The following is an 18,962-nucleotide window of genomic DNA, read 5'->3' on the forward strand; positions in this document are numbered from 1 at the left end:
TTGGTATGTCTTTGCTCGATTTTGAGTTGTTTATTACAGAGGAAATTGCTGCAATATTAAATAAAGCAAAGAGTGGCAAAGGATGAATCTCATATATGGTTTTTGTTTGTTGGCTTGGTTTTATTTACCATTGTCAGAGAGTCAGGTCAGAGATATTTTGCAAATTATCAAAATTTTCAGTGGGTTAATACCTTAACTGACTTTAAAAATACTTAAAAGCAGATTTAAAGATGGGTTCAAATGCACTTGGTCATTAACATTTTTAGAGCTGAAAGTCTGAGTCTTCAGAATGTTTTCTGCCACGTGTGAGGGTAGGAGGACTCGTAACAGAGAAAAAGTTTCATCGTATAGTATGTCCTTAGATATAAGCTTCAATTTTTCTCCTAAGAAACACTATCTTAAAAGAAAACCCAAAGGATAACCTTTTAAGAGAATGTGAGAGCATCTCTCTGCTGGACCATTCGACTTGGCCCATGATGGAATCATATCATAGAAAAATTGAATAGCTTCAGATGTTATGAAATTGGGTCATCTCCTACCATCATGACTGATCAGAAACTACACCAAAATCAGTGGGAGTGAGGAAAACCCATGGAAATAACTGAAGAGCTTAGAGATGCTTTACTGGGTATTTGATTCAATGATAGTTTAAACAGATAATCTTCTTTAGTTCTTCTTTAGTGTGAGTCCAGAAGAAATTTACTTTCCAGGCTAAGAGCAAGAGAAATGAAATGAGTAGTAGTATACATTTTTCTTTTTACTAATTATTTTCTAGTTTTTATAAATAATAGGGGAAACAGAGATCATTTACAGAAGAAAATAAAAATCACTTTTATTCCTACTATCCTGTGATTCATTCATCCAGTAGCAGGTGCTACATGCCAGCATTATTCTAGAAACTGTGGTGAAAGCCATAACTGCTAAAGACATTTCTGCCCTCATGCAGCTGACAGTCTCACAGGGGGAGGGAGAGAGTAAAATAAAGTGGGGTCTTTACATTGCTCACAATGTCAGAGGGCATGGTTCACATTCTACTTTATGAGAATCTCACTCCCTGTAACTTTGCAACATGGCCCCAAGAAAGTAAGTTGTGGAATCTTGCTTACAGGAGGGAGGAAGAGGGTGTTTGGGGCGATGGCTAGGCTGCTAGGAAAGGAGGCATTAAAGACTTGAAGATGGTGCTATTGAAAGGAAGGGTGTTCTAGGCAGCAGGAACAGCCTGTGCAAATAGAAGGGGATGTTTGGCAAGTCTGAAGACTGGAAAGAAGACCCATCTTATCTTACTAGATTCTGTACAAGGATGATAGCAGGAGAAATATGTAAAGTAATAAAGAGGTTTATGAAATGAGTATGATATGCAGCCACCGGAGAGTTTTGAGCAGAGGAATCTGACTCACATTTTTAAAAACTTACTCTAGCTGCTGTGTAGTGGATAGACTATGAGAATGGAAGCCAGGAGGCCTATTAGGAGGCTAATGCACTAATCCAGGTGAAAAATGATGGTGCTTCTGACTGGGGTATTTGCAGTGGTGAATAGAGTATAGGTTCTGGAAATATTTGGAATGAAGGGCCAATTAAATTTCTTTTCTCATAACATGTAAAATAGAAAGAAAAATAAAGATAACTTCAGAATTTTTTTTGGTTATTATTACCATAATGGAGTATATCTTTCTACTACTTTTGTATGGATTTATGTGTGTGCTGTATGTATAAAATATTGTGAAGTTGTAATCCAATACCCCTGACTCATGTATGCACTTTTTCATTCACTTAATACAACATATATCATGACATGAGGATATTCTGTATCATATTCTGCATCCTTGAATATTTAGTTGAGAATATGGTATTTAAAATGAAAGTTCTATAGCATTCCACAAATAGAATATATTACCCAATACATGGAACTGAGAACTGGGTTGGGTGCCATCAGAGATTGAGGGGTGACCTACAGAAGTCTTTCAGAGAAGGGACCAGCTTCTGCATGCTATGCTCCTATCTTGCCACTCTAGAGCCCCTTTGCCTGGAGATTTGCTGAGCAGTGTACTCCTCAAGTTTGTGAGGAAGCCAAGAGTTAGCTGATCAGAGCTCTGTTCTTTGACAGGCAAGGATACCCTTGTTCTGAGGTCAAAGTCTGAGGTCAGGGTACCCCGATCTCCCTTCAGCACTGACTGGGCTATGCTAGCATAACACAAGCCTAGGAAGGCTGCTCACGAAGGTGTCTGCTACCTTAGTCTTCCCAGAGATGCTGCTAGAGTCCAGACATACACTACCATCACTGTCTCCACACAGGCAGTGAGTGTGATGTAGGTTCTGCTGGAACCTCATTCTTATTTATCTTAGTTTTTTTCCCTCTCACTTCCCTGTCACGGTGGTGTGGTTGCCTTTCTTTTAATCTGGCATATTTACACCAAAATGACCAGAAATCATGCCTGCTCTCTGGTACATCTATATGGTTCCTAGCGTGTCCTTTTCCCAAGTCAAATATAGGCTTTTTCATAGTTTCATGTGGGTGATTATGTCCACATATTCATATCACCATTTTGCCTGAAAGTCTCGAAAACAGTGTGGGGAGGGGATCCCTGGGTGGTGCAGCGGTTTGGTGCCTGCCTTTGGCCCAGGGCGCAATCCTGGAGACCCGGGATCAAATCCCACGTTGGGCTCCCGGTGCATGGAGCCTGCTTCTCCCTCTGCCTATGTCTCTGCCTCTCTCTCTCTCTCTCTCTGTGTGACTATCATAAATAAATTTTTAAAAAATTAAAAATAAATAAAAAATAAAACTCTGTGTGTGTGTGTGTGTGTGTGTGTGTGTGTGTATCTGTCTCAACCAGAGCATTAGATGGGAGCTCCAAGTCACATGGTAATGTACTTCTTAAGTTATTGTTGAATAATTACATTACCTTATTTCCTTGTAGCTTTTAGATATGCTTTTATGAGTATTTCTGGCACTCAAGATAAATTTTAATCAGAATTGAAACACATTTTATTAATTAGATAGTATTACAAGTTATAGGATGTGTCTTAAGTTGGGACTTGCCTTTTATTTCATAGTAGAGAGATAGATACTGTTCAGATTTCAAGACATACACAGCTACACAGTGCATCCTGGAAAATGAAGGTCTTGCCTACAGGGAAATAGGTGAAAAAGAAAATATGACCTCCTTAGACTTACTGTGGGCATCAGAGTTATGACAGAAAGATGACTACACAGGATTAGGTCCCATTGGCTTCTATTCTTTTTTTTTTAATTTATTTTTTATTGGTGTTCAATTTACTAACATACAGAATAACCCCCAGTGCCCGTCACCCATTCACTCCCACCCCCCGCCCTCCTCCCCTTCTACCACCCCTAGTTCGTTTCCCAGAGTTAGCAGTCTTTACGTTCTGTCTCCCTTTCTGATATTTCCCACACATTTCTTCTCCCTTCCCTTATATTCCCTTTCACTATTATTTATATTCCCCAAATGAATGAGAACATATAATGTTTGTCCTTCTCTGATTGACTTACTTCACTCAGCATAATACCCTCCAGTTCCATCCACGTTGAAGCAAATGGTGGGTATTTGTCATCTCTAATGGCTGAGTAATATTCCATTGTATACATAGACCACATCTTCTTTATCCATTCATCTTTCGTTGGACACCAAGGCTCCTTCCACAGTTTGGCTATCGTGGCCATTGCTGCTAGAAACATCGGGGTGCAGGTGTCCCGGCGTTTCATTGCATTTGTATCTTTGGGGTAAATCCCCAACAGTGCAATTGCTGGGTCGTAGGGCAGGTATATTTTTAACTGTTTGAGGAACCTCCACACAGGTTTCCAGAGTGGCTGCACCAGTTCACATTCCCACCAACAGTGTAAGAGGGTTCCCTTTTCTCCGCATCCTCTCCAACATTTGTTGTTTCCTGCCTTGTTAATTTTCCCCAATCTCACTGGTGTGAGGTGGTCTCTCAAGATAAGAAGCTTTTGCACAGCAAAGGATACAGTCAACAAAACTCAGAGACAACCTACAGAATGGGAGAAGATATTTGCAAATGACATATCAGATAAAGGGCTAGTTTCCAAGATCTATAAAGAACTTATTAAACTCAACACCAAAGAAAGAAACAATCCAATCATGAAATGGGCAAAAGACATGAACAGAAATCTCACAGAGGAAGACATAGACATGGCCAACATGCACATGAGAAAATGCTCTGCATCACTTGCCATCAGGCTTCTATTCTGATGCAGCTCAATCAATGTTTAGCAATGGAATGCCTGCTTTTTAGGCACTGTGTCTAGGCTCAGAGGAACGAACAATGAATATACATAAACTCGGGGATCCCTGGGTGGCGCAGCGGTTTAGCGCCTGCCTTTGGCCCAGGGCGCGATCCCGGAGACCCGGGATCGAGTCCCACGTCGGGCTCTCTGCATGGAGCCTGCTTCTCCCTCTGCCTGTGTCTCTGCATCTCTCTCTCTCTCTCTCTCTCTCTCTCTTGTGTGACTATCATAAATAAATTAAAAAAAAGAAATCAATCTAAAAAAACATAAACTCTAGTCTCATAGGATTTACTCTCTATTTAGGAGAAAGATAGTAAACACCTACATACCATGTCAGGTGGTTATAAGTGCCAAATATGTGGAAAGTAGGGTAATAGGCTACAGAGTGAAGTGAAGGTACTATGTTATGTAAGAGGATCAAGGAAAGCCTCTTTAATAAGGTGGCATATGGGTAAGAAAACTATAAGAAGCAAGGAATTAAGCCCTGAGGCTATCTAGAGAAAGCTTGTTTCAGGCAGCGGGAAGTCAAGTGCAAAGGCTCCCAGGTGTAAGTATCCTGGCTTCCTGGAGAGACAGCAGGGAGGCCAGTGTGAGTGTAACAGAGTGAGGAAGGTGAGCAAGGTAGGAGGGTCACAGTGGGTCTTGAATCCTTTCTTGCCTGCCATACTACCATTACTACTTTGGTCTTATAGATCGTGAAGATGATTATATCTTTCAGAACTGCCTTTTAGAACAGAAATGCCCCCAAGGAGAGCAAAACCTTAAACTCATTATCATTATGATGTTAATTTTTCAGTTAACTTTTTAGAGATTCATGGATAACCAGCACACATTTGATTAAAAAGGAGTGTCTAGCTGGTAAATTAAGGAAGGACAATGTTATCGGGGAAGAGAGCGTGATAATGTAGGTGAGAAGATAACGAAACAAGTTTAATTTATATTGGAGACAATTGCTTCTTGCCTCCCTGAATATAGTTCCTCTTTAAGTCCCCCTTTCTTTTCAGGAGGACTCCACTTCTTGTCCACAGCACATGTTCCATTCTCCAGCCATATGCCGCTGTTTGCTTGGAGCCAATGATCTTTTGCCTAGGCTCAGAGGGAGGTGTGTCTTACGTAGTCTAAACCAATCATTACCCTTCCATCTGCATCAGTGAATGAGTTGGGAAATTGCACGTGACCCGTTTTGTCCAATGAACTGTGAGGAGCAGACTGTTGGGGGCAGGAGCCTTTAGTAAGATTTCTTACATTTTTAAAAGATACCAGAGGAAGAAGAAACCACTTGAGGTGGGCGATTATAACGTGGCCAACACTGCTGTGGTCATCTTGTGACCATGAGGCTAGATATCAACACACAGAAGGTGGCTTGTCATGGTCATGTGGATGACCCAGACACTGCCCACTGATGGATATCTGGCCCTTGTTGCAGAAAGGAATCCCAGAATCCACACTGAGGGGGGGGGGGCGGATTTCAAAACATGTATATATGAAATATATATAAATATAAGGTTATACATAACAAACATTAAAAAACCTTATACATCCCTAACAGAGAATTACAAAATATTATGATTATATATTATGCCCCCATTAAGTGCTGTGTTCAAAGAAAATGTTCATGGTATGTTGTCAGAAGAAGGAAGTGCACAGAAATACAATATTTTTTTCTAGATCTCACATATATGGACAGAGGGACAACACAGAGAAAGAGAGAAATATATATTCATTATTCATAGGAAAAACTAGAAACAAATAGAGCAAATATTAATAGCTGTTACCTCTGTGTGATAGGATCAGATAGGATCAGAGATGTATTTTTTTAAGTGCAGCTTTTATTTATTTATTTTTAATTTTTTTCATTTTTATTTATTTATGATAGTCACACACACACAGAGAGAGAGGCAGAGACACAGACAGAGGGAGAAGCAGGCTCCATGAACTGGGAGCCCGATGTGGGATTCGATCCCGGGTCTCCAGGATCGCGCCCTGGGCCAAAGGCAGGCGCTAAACTGCTGCGCCACCCAGGGATCCCAAGAGATGTATGTTTAATGTAATTTTTATACAATTGTTTTAATGCAATTTTGCATTTTATAGTGAGAAAGTAGAGCTTTTACAGTCTTATAAAAAATCATCAATTTTATGAGAATCAAAGGATGATCCATATCCCTCATGGGTCTTCTCTAATACTACTTTTAAGGTACTACAGTCCTTTCCATGAACTGAAAGACTGGTCCCTCAGCTCACCTTAGGCCCACTCTGGCTACTATATTAGGCACTGGCCTCAATTTGCCCTTAAAGAAGCCAGAGGTCTAAACACCGGTGTCTTCAAAACTGCTGAGAATTCCCTGCATTTCTCTATCTAGTGTGGCCAACAGGGTAGCCCTCCAGTGAGTATGAGGCAGTCAACTCAAAGATGGCTTGGCCCTCTTCTGTGGCAGCCCGCCCTTGGCTTCATGACGTGCATAGTCATTACATGGTGGACCCAAGTCTTCATCAGGCTGTATTCTTAGGTTAGGACACTACCCATTGATGATCTACACTAAACAGGGATGGCAGAGACAGGTGCTACTGCAAATATGTTTTTTCCAAGGGCCAAGAGAGCAAAAGACTTAAGCATGCAAGTGGCATTGCTAAGGTTGCTGCATAGTACAAATTAGGATTCAAGTCAGCTTGAGTCATACAGAGGCTTGGGGCCTCTAAGCTAATTTATGATGACCTGCAGAGGCTAAAATGAGGCAGAATCTGGACTGTCCTACTAATTATGAGACTCTGGGAATGCCTCTTGAGCCATTGGTAAGGTAAGATATTTAGAGCTAAACTAATATGGTTAGAATACATCAAGGCACAATCTTAGTTCTCCTCCTTTTTCCTGGCATAAATATAGCATATAATCTGTCAGCCTATATATATATCAGAGTGGTCTTGGTGTATGGCTTATCTGTCCTATGATAGGGAAAGAAAATGAATGGTGGGGGAATAGGTACTCTATGTGTTCATATGTGGATAGTCTGCTGGTGTGACTGTCAGCATGGTGATGTCCTAAGTCATTAGAGTCTGGGTTCCCCCAAATTCGGAGCCTGAGGCAAGGGGGCAGATAGTCCATTTGAGAGGTGATTCCCTGAAGCAGGAGCAAGGGAGTGGGAAGATGGGAAGGAGAAATGTCCAATACAATGGTGTGTTATCAAGGTCACAGAGAAAAAGATTACAGAAAAAGAAAAAAAAAACTGAGGTTGGTCAGTGGGATTCAGTTTTATGGAGATATGCAGAGAAGGTATGGAAGGACTTCCAGGATTGTCTGCCTGAAGTCTGGAAGGCAGGAGCATTTCTCTACTAGCCCCTATCTTCCACTGGTTTACTGTTGGTTTGGTGCACTCGCCTTGAATCTGCAGACCAGCATCTCTGGCAGTCACCTCTGAGAGATGGTATTGGTCGTTTGCAAGGTGAGCCTATGCTTGCACGTAACTGTTCCTAGAGCTCAGGTAGCCAAGGGATGTGACTTTGGGGCCACCAATGTTCCCGGAGTTTTAAGGTGTACCTTAAAAAACTATACCTTGACCTGCAGTCCTTAAATTGCATTTTGGGTCTTAGAGCTAAAGATTAAATAGGTTTGTCTACGTAGTCTATATTTTAATCCATTAGTTAAGTACCTACTATGTTCTAGGTGCCAGGGAAACAGAAACGGATAGGATACCTTCTAAGATTCCAGTTTGTTACAGGAGATAAGCTCTTTACAGTTAAATGTATTACCTACTCAAATAAGATATGCATAGAATGCCTAACATGGTATTTTTGTGGGGAAAGCTGTTTTTATTCCCAACTAAAAAGGACCCTCCAGAGGGAGGTAAGAGTTGGTATACCCAAACACACACACCCCTATACGTGCATGGAAGGATGTGTGCACATACCCATGTGCCCCCGTGTGTACATGTATTTGTGTGTAAAATTCTTTGAGAAAAGGAATGATTGCTTTATGTGAATTATTTATCCTTATTGTCAACATTCAAATCTAGAAGCATTGTAAGATTCACGGAATGCAAAATGATCACACAATAGATTGGTTTTAGTGAGCATGTATTTTCTTTTCCATTCATATTGATGCTTTGGATGCTTTTATATTTTTGGTTCTGCGAAAGTTATGTTCATTGAGAAAAATAAAAATAAAAAGCATCCAAGAGGCTCATTCCTATGTTAGAATTTGTATTCAGCTGAAGAAAACCTTTGCACCTGCCACTAAAATGTATCCACTTCTGGGGTGGAATGCACCAGGTGTTCCCCAGCCTCCATCGGCACGCCAGGCAGTTCAGGACCGAGAAGGAGGCACCATATCCCAGGCAGGTTAAACTGGTGGGGAAATTTCAAGTCGACAGAATGCAATTACCCAAATTGAAATTAGGCCAGGGGCATATCAGGAGGCCCTTCCCATCTGTTGGGTAAAAGGATCACCAGATATTTAACAAGGGCAAGTGGTCAGGATCTCAGTTCTAGGAGTCACTTAAAAAGCAGGCACTTAAAAATGCTAAAGGAAAACTGTACCTGGCATAAAAATCATATCCCTTCACTGGAAAATAAATAACATTAGGCCTTGAGAAGATCAGCCTTTTTCTGCTCTGGGAGGAAAGAAATGTTTATGGATGGGGTGGTTAAATATTTCTACATCAGCTTCTCTTAGCAAGGACATGGTATAATGGACAATTGGTTATCCTGGGTTTGACAAAAAGAGATTTCCCAAACCAAACATATTGAATCGAATACATTTATCCCTGGTCAAAATGGATAGATCCTCCCATTAAGACCTTACAGAATAACACTGTTTAATTTTTCCAGGGACCTTGACACAACATTGTTTCTTTACCAGGAAACTAATTTTTAAAGTTTTCAGCAAAAATAAGTAAGCTGGATCTGGACACCAGATCCCATTTCAGAACCACCTTTGGTTTCCCATTGTCAAAACCACCAGATCCACAGGTCCACATTAGCACAGTGGTCCCTGACTGTTTCCCTCTCTCTGGACACCTGTGTACCTTTCTCTCAGGAGGGGAGAGAAAACTCTGCCTTAATCTTAAAATCAGAATGAACTCAAGCATTGGCATGAGCCTCCCACCCCCTAGTCAGAGAGAGATGAAGAATGGGCATCTGACCCCAGATGGTTGGATGGCATTCTAGGACATTGAGAAATAGATGGGCTTCCCTATGGCCCTTTTAATAATATGTCCTCCTTTATAGACCAAGAGAACTCAATGTTTTCAGCCTAAGGTCTGGGAGGGGAGGAAGAAAGAGGCATCTCTGGGCGAGATGTCTCCTTTTCCAGATGCTGCTTTTTTGGAGACTTGCTGACACTGGGTTCCTATGGGCCACTCCCCAAAGCAAGGTACCAGGGAGTCTCTTCTCTGTGCCTTCCCTGGGAGGGACTGTTTAATGCCATGCAGCTAATCCTGACAAGCTCTCAATTCTCTTTCCTACTGAATTTGGAGAGGAAGGAAAAGAGATGAGCTGGTAAGGGGTCTTATTCAGCATTGTTATTTTTTTCCTTTGTTGGAGTGGTTCACTTTTAACTCTCTTTGCTAGCCAAGAGGTGACATCCTGGGGACCCTGACAGTACGGCCACTCCTGGAAGGGGTAAGGCAAGGTTAACTGACAAATTTAGCAAAGCTGCCCATTGGGGGGTTGGGGGAGAGCTACAGGCAGGCCATGTACACACTGAGTTACTTGCAGCGTCTCTGTCCCTCCTCCCCTGCACACACACATGTACCTGTCATTGCAGCAGTTAAGGTAGGAGAGCAGTAATCCAAAAGTCTAGGGATTTCACACTGGTTTCTCCCATTCTGCAATGCCAAGCCTTCCTGGACGGTCTCCTAAAAATGAGCTCAGTGTGACCTAATGGTCCATCCTAGTCATAAGTGACCATTGTTCTTAACTCTGAACAGGTGTAAACATTTGCTTGCACTTGCTGAATTCTGACCTGAGCTGCTTACCTTTTCTTTCTTTCTTTCTTTCTTTCTTTCTTTCTTTCTTTCTTTCTTTCTTTCTTTCTTTCTTTCTTTCTTTCTTTCTTCTTCTTCTTCTTCTTTCTTCTTCTTTCTTCTTCTTCTTCTTCTTCTTCTTCTTCTTCTTCTTCTTCTTCTCCTCCTTCTCCTCCTCCTCCTCCCCCTCCCCCTCCTCCTCCTCCTCCTCCTCCTCCTCCTCCTTCTTCTTCTTCTTCTTCTTCTTCTTCTTCTTCTTCTTCTTCTTCTTCTTCTTTCTTCTTCTTCTCCTTCTCCTCCTCCTCCTCCTCCTCCTCCTCCTCCTCCTTCTTCTTCTTCTTCTTCTTCTTCTTCTTCTTCTTCTTCTTCTTCTTCTTCTTCTTCTTCTTTCTTCTTCTTTCTTCTTCTTCTCCTTCTCCTCCTCCTTCTTCTTCTTCTTCTTCTTCTTCTTTCTTCTTCTTTCTTCTTCTTCTCCTTCTCCTCCTTCTTCTTCTTCTTCTTCTTCTTCTTCTTCTTCTTCTTCTTCTTCTTCTTTCTTCTTCTTCTCCTTCTCCTTCTCCTCCTCCTTCTTCTTCGTCTTCTTCTTCTTCTTCTTCTTCTTCTTCTTCTTCTTCTTCTTCTTCTTTCTTCTACTTCTCCTCCTCCTCCTCCTTCTTCTTCTTCTTCTCTTCTTCTTCTTCTTCTTCTTCTTCTTCTTCTTCTTCTTCTTCTTCCTCTTTCTTCTTTTTTTTTCTAATTAGCCAGAACCAATTTCTTTGTTTTGTTTTCTATCTTGATAATTTGTGAATAACAAAGTTTTTTTCTCACAGAGGAAAACAGAGAGAGGAGTTATTAGTTAATGTTGATCCAGAACTCTGCAAATGTTAAAACTTGACATTATTATTTAGAGGTTTGGTTTGTACTAATTACCTCTTAGTTTTACTAGCCCTATATAACAAGCTACCTTCTGCAAATTTTATGGGAAAGCCAGTTTTCTGAAAGGATGAAAGTTGTTGGAGCACGGAATGAAATAGGTGCTAAGTTTTATTTTCCACTAAATAATTCTCCTCAAGGTGGGTAAACTTTCAGTAGTTAAATTGCTAAAAATGAAGATTCTACACTACAAGAGCAGATCTTCAGGAGACAATTATATGTCTGTGTTCATAGCATTTATGAGTGTCAGTAAACAGTCAGTACATTTATGTTCCCCCCATTACCTTCGGTCATAAACTTCCTTAAAGAAAAACGAATAATTATGTTTCCTGACTGCAGAATGAGCATCAACATTCAAATACTGAAAGCCCTGGGTGGGATGGATGGTACACCTAGACTTCCAGGGATTGAGCTGTTTTCGAGGCATTGGCTAGAGTGTCAGGCTAACTGCTTGGCCTTGATTTAGTGCCATTCACAGAGATGTCATCTCTAGAAGGGAAATCATAATTTGTGTGGCTATTTTTGGACTTGGGGCCTCCCAGCCTACAGCTGTTGGGAATGGCTGGGCGTCACATAAAGCCCCTGGCTGAAGCATGTCAAGCTTGTGCTATTGGCCTGAAGCTCGCCATCCACCCCAGGGGCCAGCCAGTGTATCCCTGGAGCTAAAATGATGCGGTGTCATCGGAGTTTAACAAGCACATCCCGGCATCATGGACTATTGGAGTTAGGAAACGACCTTAGATGACCTCATTACAACCTACATTTTACACAAGAGGCTTTGGCTGGGGAATCATTCTATCCAGGGTCCCAAGCAACAAGTCTCACATCTCCTGGCTTTGGGTTTGGTACTCTTAAATATTGTCCTTGGGGTCAGGAAGGTGACATAGGTTAGAGGGTAAGGAATAGATTTTTAAAAAGTGAGTTAGGAAGACAAGAAAAGTAAATCTGAGAGAATTGCATTTTTCCTTTGTAGTTCATATGAGTTTCATTATTCCTTGTATCTCAATCAGAAAACACATCGATGCAACTTCTCCACCACTAGAAATGTGCAAGTGGAAATGAAAGGAAATAAGACAATTGAATATTTTCTAGATCAGCACTTTTCAAACTGTCATGAAAGACAGGTTTTTGTTTATTTCTAATTGACCTCAGCTGATATCTCTGTAATGTGCGATAGAAATTACTAGAAAAAAATGAAGTGTAGACTTTCAAAATACAAGTCCAAACTTTTATTTCTTGGAGACAAGAGACATAAACTTCTGCTGACAAATTACTATATAGTTGCTAGACACTTATTCTTGATCGCAGTACACACTGATCATGGACACAGGAGAACTGCCTTGGTCTCTTTTTCTCTATTATTTTGTGCTTTTGTCTGGTTCTCTAGGTTGCAACTTTCTGATATCAGGGATAGGATCTAGGCATCTGTCATTTTTGATAGGTACTTTATTGCGTTGAATAACAACTTAAGAAAAAATTTAAATGTTTCCTCGTGTAAAAGGAAAAAAAAAACAAGTTTACAATCATAAAAAAAAAACCAAAAAACCCAGAGATCAGTGTATGGATTCTTCTTAAGAGACTTAAAATGGGGACATTTTTGGTTTACGTGGTTTGAGTGTAAAGAGGATTGAATATATTAAGCATTTCCGTTGTCATTAAGTTTGAACTTTCTACCAATTCTTATATCCTCTAAAAGACCTGTAGACCTTCTAAGTGCATCAATTAGGATTAAGTTTGTTAGCTTTAGGAAATAAAAAGTATGTAACACCCAGGTACATTTAAGTCTCAGATAAGCATTGAGTGCTTTTTAAAAGTATGGCCCAGATATTTCATGAGAAGTGCCATGTGCAATATTTGGGCGGGACATAATTTGTATTAAAAATGTATTAATCGGGATCCCTGGGTGGCTCAGCGGTTTGGCACCTGCCTTCGGCCCAGGGTGTGATCCTGGAGACCCGGGATCAAGTCTCACATCGGGCTCCCTGCATGGAGCCTGCTTCTCCCTCTGCCTGTGTCTCTGCCTCTCTCTCTCTGTCTGTGTCTCTCATGAATAAATAAATAAATAAATAAATAAATAAATAAATAAATAAATAAAAATCTTTTTAAAAAATGTATTCATCGTTTGTCTGAAATTCAAGTTTAACTGGATATCTTGTATTTTATCCAGTAATTCTTCTTTTTTAATTTCTTTTTTAAAATTTTTTAATTGAAATATAGTTGACATACAATATTATGTTAGTTTTAGGTGTACAGCATAGTGATTCTAATTAGTAGTGAACTTTTAGCCTGGACTTCTGCAGATGTTTCTAGAGAGAAGGCTCAGCCCAGCCAATCAAATGTGGTCATATTGACCTACCTTGCTTAGCTTTTGGCAGCTGGAAGCTGAATAGTGAATACAAAGTAATGATATTCCTTTTAGGAAAATGTGTTTCTCATGTGACAAAGCAGCTACTCATCTGTCCTGACTTTGAGGCTGTTAGTTGGTGTTTTCTAAAGCTCTGGTTCACTGCTGGAAAAAGTCATGGCGGAAGGTGTGTTTGTAAGAAGGCCACAAGAATCTGCCAGCTACATGAAGACAAAGTTGGCTCAGTGGTCTGCAAATAGTGGAATTCTTTGCACGGAAATATACAAGGAGACAGTGATAGCCACCCCCCCAAAAAGAAAGAAAGAAAGAAAGAAAGAAAGAAAGAAAGAAAGAAAGAAAGAAAGAAAGAAAGAAAGAAATTCCCTGTTTCTACAGCATATTGTAAGCAAACTGATGTTTACAAATAAACTTATGAGAAAGAAATGCAAAAAAAAAAAAAAGAGAAAGAAATGCAAAGGCAGAATTAGTGGATATTAAAAAAATTAATGTTTTAGGGATCCCTGGGTGGCGCAGCGGTTTGGCGCCTGCCTTTGGCCCAGGGCGCGATCCTGGAGACCCGGGATCGAATCCCACGTCGGGTTCCCTGCATGGAGCCTGCTTCTCCCTCTGCCTATGTCTCTGCCTCTCTCTCTCTCTCTCTCTCTGTGACTGTCATGAATAAATAAATAAAATCTTTAAAAAAAAAAATTAATGTTTTAGATACTTATGTAGGTTTACTGTAGTGTCTGCAAAGATATGTCCTTTGCCGTTGGTAGCTGTTTTTCTTTCTTTAAATGAGGATATTTGGTTATAGGCCTTAAATCAGAGTTTTGTCATTGTTAAATTATAGAATTTATGCTCCCAGTCTTTAAAGAAAGGTAAACTTTTCTTAAAGTGATGTTTGATTCAGGTAAGAAGGAAATGGCTATTTCAAGTGCACACACAATTTATTTTAATGTCATATCTGGGTGTTTTAAAATGTCCTGTCAGCTAACAACAACAACAACAACAACAAAAATCTTTTTTTTTTTAATTTTTTATTTATTTATTTACGATATTCACAGAGAGAGAGAGAGAGAGAGGCAGAGACACAGGCTCCATGCACCGGGAGCCCGACGTGGGATTCGATCCCGGGTCTCCAGGATCGCGCCCTGGGCCAAAGGCAGGCGCCAAACCGCTACGCCACCCAGGGATCCCCCAACAACAAAAATCTTAAGAATATACTTACCTAAGAGAATTCTTTAAAAATAATATTTATTTTAAATAATGAAATATATGCTCATTTTAAGACAAATTTGAAAAATGCTGGGATTTCTGGAAGGATAAGGAAAAAAAGTAAAATCACCAATAACACTATCATAGAGGAAACATTTCCACTATTGTTACTTCGATGTAGTTGTTCTATTGTCTTGTCTATGTGTTTTTAGTTCATAGTTGGAAACCTACTGTATATACAAGGTTGTATTCTGATTTTTTCTTTTTTAAAAAATATTTTATGTATTTATTCATGAGAGATAGAGAGAGAGACATAGGCAGAGGGAGAAGCAGGCTCCATGCAGGAAGCCCTATGTGGGACTTGATCCCAGGACCACAGGATCACCCCCTGAGTCAAAGACAGGCGCTCAACTGCTGAGCCACTCAGGTGTCCCTGTATTCTGATTTTTTCATTAACTATTTGACTTAAGCATTTCCCATATGTTAAAGTATTTCTTAAGTATCATTTTAATGGTTGAATCATACTCTGTACTGTGATTTACTTAACCAAACTAGAGTTGGATACTCAGAGTTCTCCAATTACCTATTCCTAAATGTCTAGTGATGATCTGTTTGGATTCCTAGAACCGAAATTACTGGGACTGACAAGGATGAAAAGTTTTAAGGCTATACATTTTGTTAAGCTCTATTAGAACCATTATAGATATTTACTAGGAATGTGTAAGAGTGCCTATATCACTGACCTTCATTGCTGTCATTTATTTCATTTTATTAACCTAGTGTATTTGTCTGGGTTTTCCAGAAAAACATAACCTGTAAGATGTGTTTGTATGCAAAGAGAATCTTAAAGGAATTGGCTCATGTGATTCTGGGGGGTGGGAGTGGATCCCCAAACTTCAGGTCAGGTTGTCAGGCTGAAGACTCAGGAAGAGCTGACGTCGAATCTAGAAGCCAAAGGCAGTCTGGAGACAGAATTTCTTCCTTCTAAAAGGATCTCAGTCTTCATTCTTAAAGCCTTTACGTTTTTGGATGAAGTTCAGTCCCATTGTGAAGAATAAGGTGCTTTACTCAGAGTCTACTCATGTAAATGTAAACCACATCGAAAAATACCTCACAGCAACATCTAGACTGGTATTTGACCAAATGACTGGGCACTATAGCCTAGCCAAGTTGACACATACAATTAACCATCACATCTGTGGTCCAAATAGAGTTTATACTATTTGATAGAAGGCCATGTTCTTTCTTTCCAGTTTTTTCTCTGTTCAGTACCATCTGTTTCTATGAAAACACACTGACTTATTTAGGACTTTTATGTATACTGTGAGTTTTCTGTTGTAAACACAAAGATTATCTTAATCTAGTTTTGGAATAAAACATTTAAGATCTCCATCAAGTGATGCTGAGAAAAAAATCTGGGTTTGGGCTTTATGCAGATGTGACTTAGGAATATTCCCCTACCACGTTACAACTGTATTAATTTGGTTTGGATAGCTAAACCCTTTCCTTCTTAATTTGCTCAACTAAAAAGTAGGGAGAATCATACCCATTTTCCAGTAACTTGTTAAGTTCTAACTGGGGAAACATTTCTGAAATTCTAGTACAGCATCTAGTATATGAAAGGCCATCTATATGATCAGTACAAAAAAACCTTCCCTGTCTCTGAACATTTAGTAGTTCCACTCGTAGCAATTTTCCTCCTAGAAGACTTAAACATTTTTTCCATTTTAAGTATAAGCCTCATTTCCCTTCTATTTCATGAAGTATTGCATTTTAACCACTGATAGATAAATTAGATGATTTTAAATTAATATTTTACTCATTTATCTAACAAATATTTATTAAATGTCTATTAAATCCCAAGGATTGTTCTGGGTGCTGGAGATTTAACAGTGAAGACGATAGATAAATTTCTTGCCCTTTTAGCTTGGATATTAGTGGGAGAGACTCTCAAAGAAAGAAATCAATAAGCATAAAATCACACTACAAGTAATATCATATTAGTCAGGGTAGGCTAAGTGATGCTGTGGTAAGTCACTAAATCTCATTAGCATAATTACAACAAAAGTTTATTTCTTGCTCGTGACAAGTCAGTGGCTGGTTCAGGTGACTATTTGAAGCAGCTATTCTAAGCCTTCCAATATGCTTCCTCCATCTAAGCACATGCTTCCATCAGGGAAGAGTGGACCAGTGAATCAAACAGCAACAGTTAAAAGATTCTACATGCATCACTTTTGCTTCATATTTTTATTGGCCATAGCAAGTCACATTGTCATGCCTAATTTCAATGAAGAGGAGAAATGTGACTCTTGGTAATCCTAGTGGTAAAGGAGAAACATATGTGACTACCACAGTATTAAGTATATAAAAAACAAGAGAATAAATAAGTATTTTTAAAAAGATAATAAAACAAAATAAACATAAGTTTTCAAGTATATCATTGTTTAAATTTATAATAAAATATGTATTTAAAAAATTGGGTCAACTTAAAGTTATTTAATAACAATTATTAAAATTTAGTATTTAGATAAGAGGAAAGGCATTTAGGTCATTTATGAATGACTGATGTTTAATAGATATGGAGATGTTAAGTCTACTTGAGGACAAGGGTGATGGTTTTTATATTGCTATTCTTGGTTATTTAGGCACATACAAGATGCTCAGTAAAACTTCGTTGAAGTTAATAATGTTCATTGTTTTAAATTATTCTTCTCCATTTGGTTGACTGTCTTAAAATATAGTCCATTATAATTTTGCTCAGAAGCAAGGCCAATTTTCATTGTTTTTATCTACATTAAAATTTTACATTTAATTATAGTTTAAATTTGGACCACAAATGCTTGAATCACTAGTGGTCTCTTTCTCCTAGTTTGTCTCGGGTATGTTCCTAAACCATGGGTATGTCCAGTAGGACAAAAGACTACTACTTTACTGTTGGAGTTTGTGATCTACCATCTTGTCTTCTAAAAACAACAACAACAACAACAACAACAACAACAACATTTACCTTTAATATCTGTTTGGCAACTGCTGTGTTGAAGAGATTTCACAAATTTGAATAAAGAGGGCAACAAATACCGAGTGGCAGTTTTGTTTGTTTTAATTTATTCATGATCATGAATGTAAGAATAGTATACTTGCTTTCAAAGATAGCATATGATGATGATGGTGATGATGATGGTGATGATGATGATGATGATGATGCCTCTCTCTCTATTGTTCTTTCCTTTTGCTTTTGACTAAGTCTTTGTCATTTAAAAAATAAATCAGCCAAAGAGAGGACCCAGTTATTCTTTGACTGGATAGATCAAGAGCAAACCAGAAGAGAATCTCTGTCTCTACCCAACTGAACCTCGTTTCGGTACCGTCACTTCTCTATTTATGGATGGTATGTCTGAGATGTTGTCTCTATCCTAGAAACCAAGAACTTGTCTTAAATCAGTGCCTCTCCAGTCTGTGCCATGAATCCCGTGAATCTGTAAGAGTCCATGCCCTTTGATGAGTTTGCTGCTCTTGGATTTGTACAAAATTTGTTTGTTACTTGGCAAATGGGACACAGCTGGCTTCTGATTTAGAGAGTGTTTTAAATTAGTTACCTCCTACCTTAACTTGATCATTTAAATGGAAAGCACTATGGCTCCAACAGAGTAGACATGATATAAAAACCATTTCCGACACGAGTATCTTGCCTCCTCAGTTGTGATGGCTACTGGTATCTCTGAAGGAAAATAAATAATAAACAAACAAACAAATAAATAATAAATAAATAAATAAATAAATAAATAAATAAATAAAACACAGGTTCTGCGATTCTCACAAGTGGTAAACTGTCTTTGCATTATTTAAGAAAAGCTTTAAGTGTTCGATGAATGTGCTTAGACTAATGACAGTTGATGCCAAGAATATAGCAATAATCCAATACCATTTTGTAAAGTGGCAATTTGTGTAGAAATTGCAGAAAGCATCAACACATGCTGGGAACTTTACATATAAGTGAGCTATAGCGTGGGTGAAGGAGTTATTTATTTGGTCTTTCATTTGTAAATAAGACACTAATCTTTTCCTTCCAAGGAGTAGCTAGGCCAGTTATTAGTAAAAGAATATTGATAGCCTTTGCTCATCATGGCAAAATTGAGGATCCTGACCTTAAAAGTCTTAGTATTTGGAGGAGCCTTAATAAGTCATTTAGGAGAACAGCATTCCATAGTTGAAGATGGCTAGATCTATAATCAAAATATTTGGGTAGAGTCCAGGCTATACTATTACCTGTCAG

The 18,962-nt window shown here is 39.1% G+C and overlaps 1 protein-coding gene across 1 annotated transcript in view; it reads left to right on the plus strand.

Moving 5' to 3' along the window:
* Window positions 1–18,962, plus strand: part of LOC140629438 (ankyrin repeat domain-containing protein 26-like) — a 98,130-nt gene that overhangs the window by 75,506 nt on the left and 3,662 nt on the right. The gene's annotated exons all lie outside the window — the stretch shown is intronic.

This window comes from Canis lupus, assembly GCF_048164855.1.
Source record: "Canis lupus baileyi chromosome 5 unlocalized genomic scaffold, mCanLup2.hap1 SUPER_5_unloc_5, whole genome shotgun sequence".
Taxonomy (NCBI): Eukaryota; Metazoa; Chordata; class Mammalia; order Carnivora; family Canidae; genus Canis; species Canis lupus.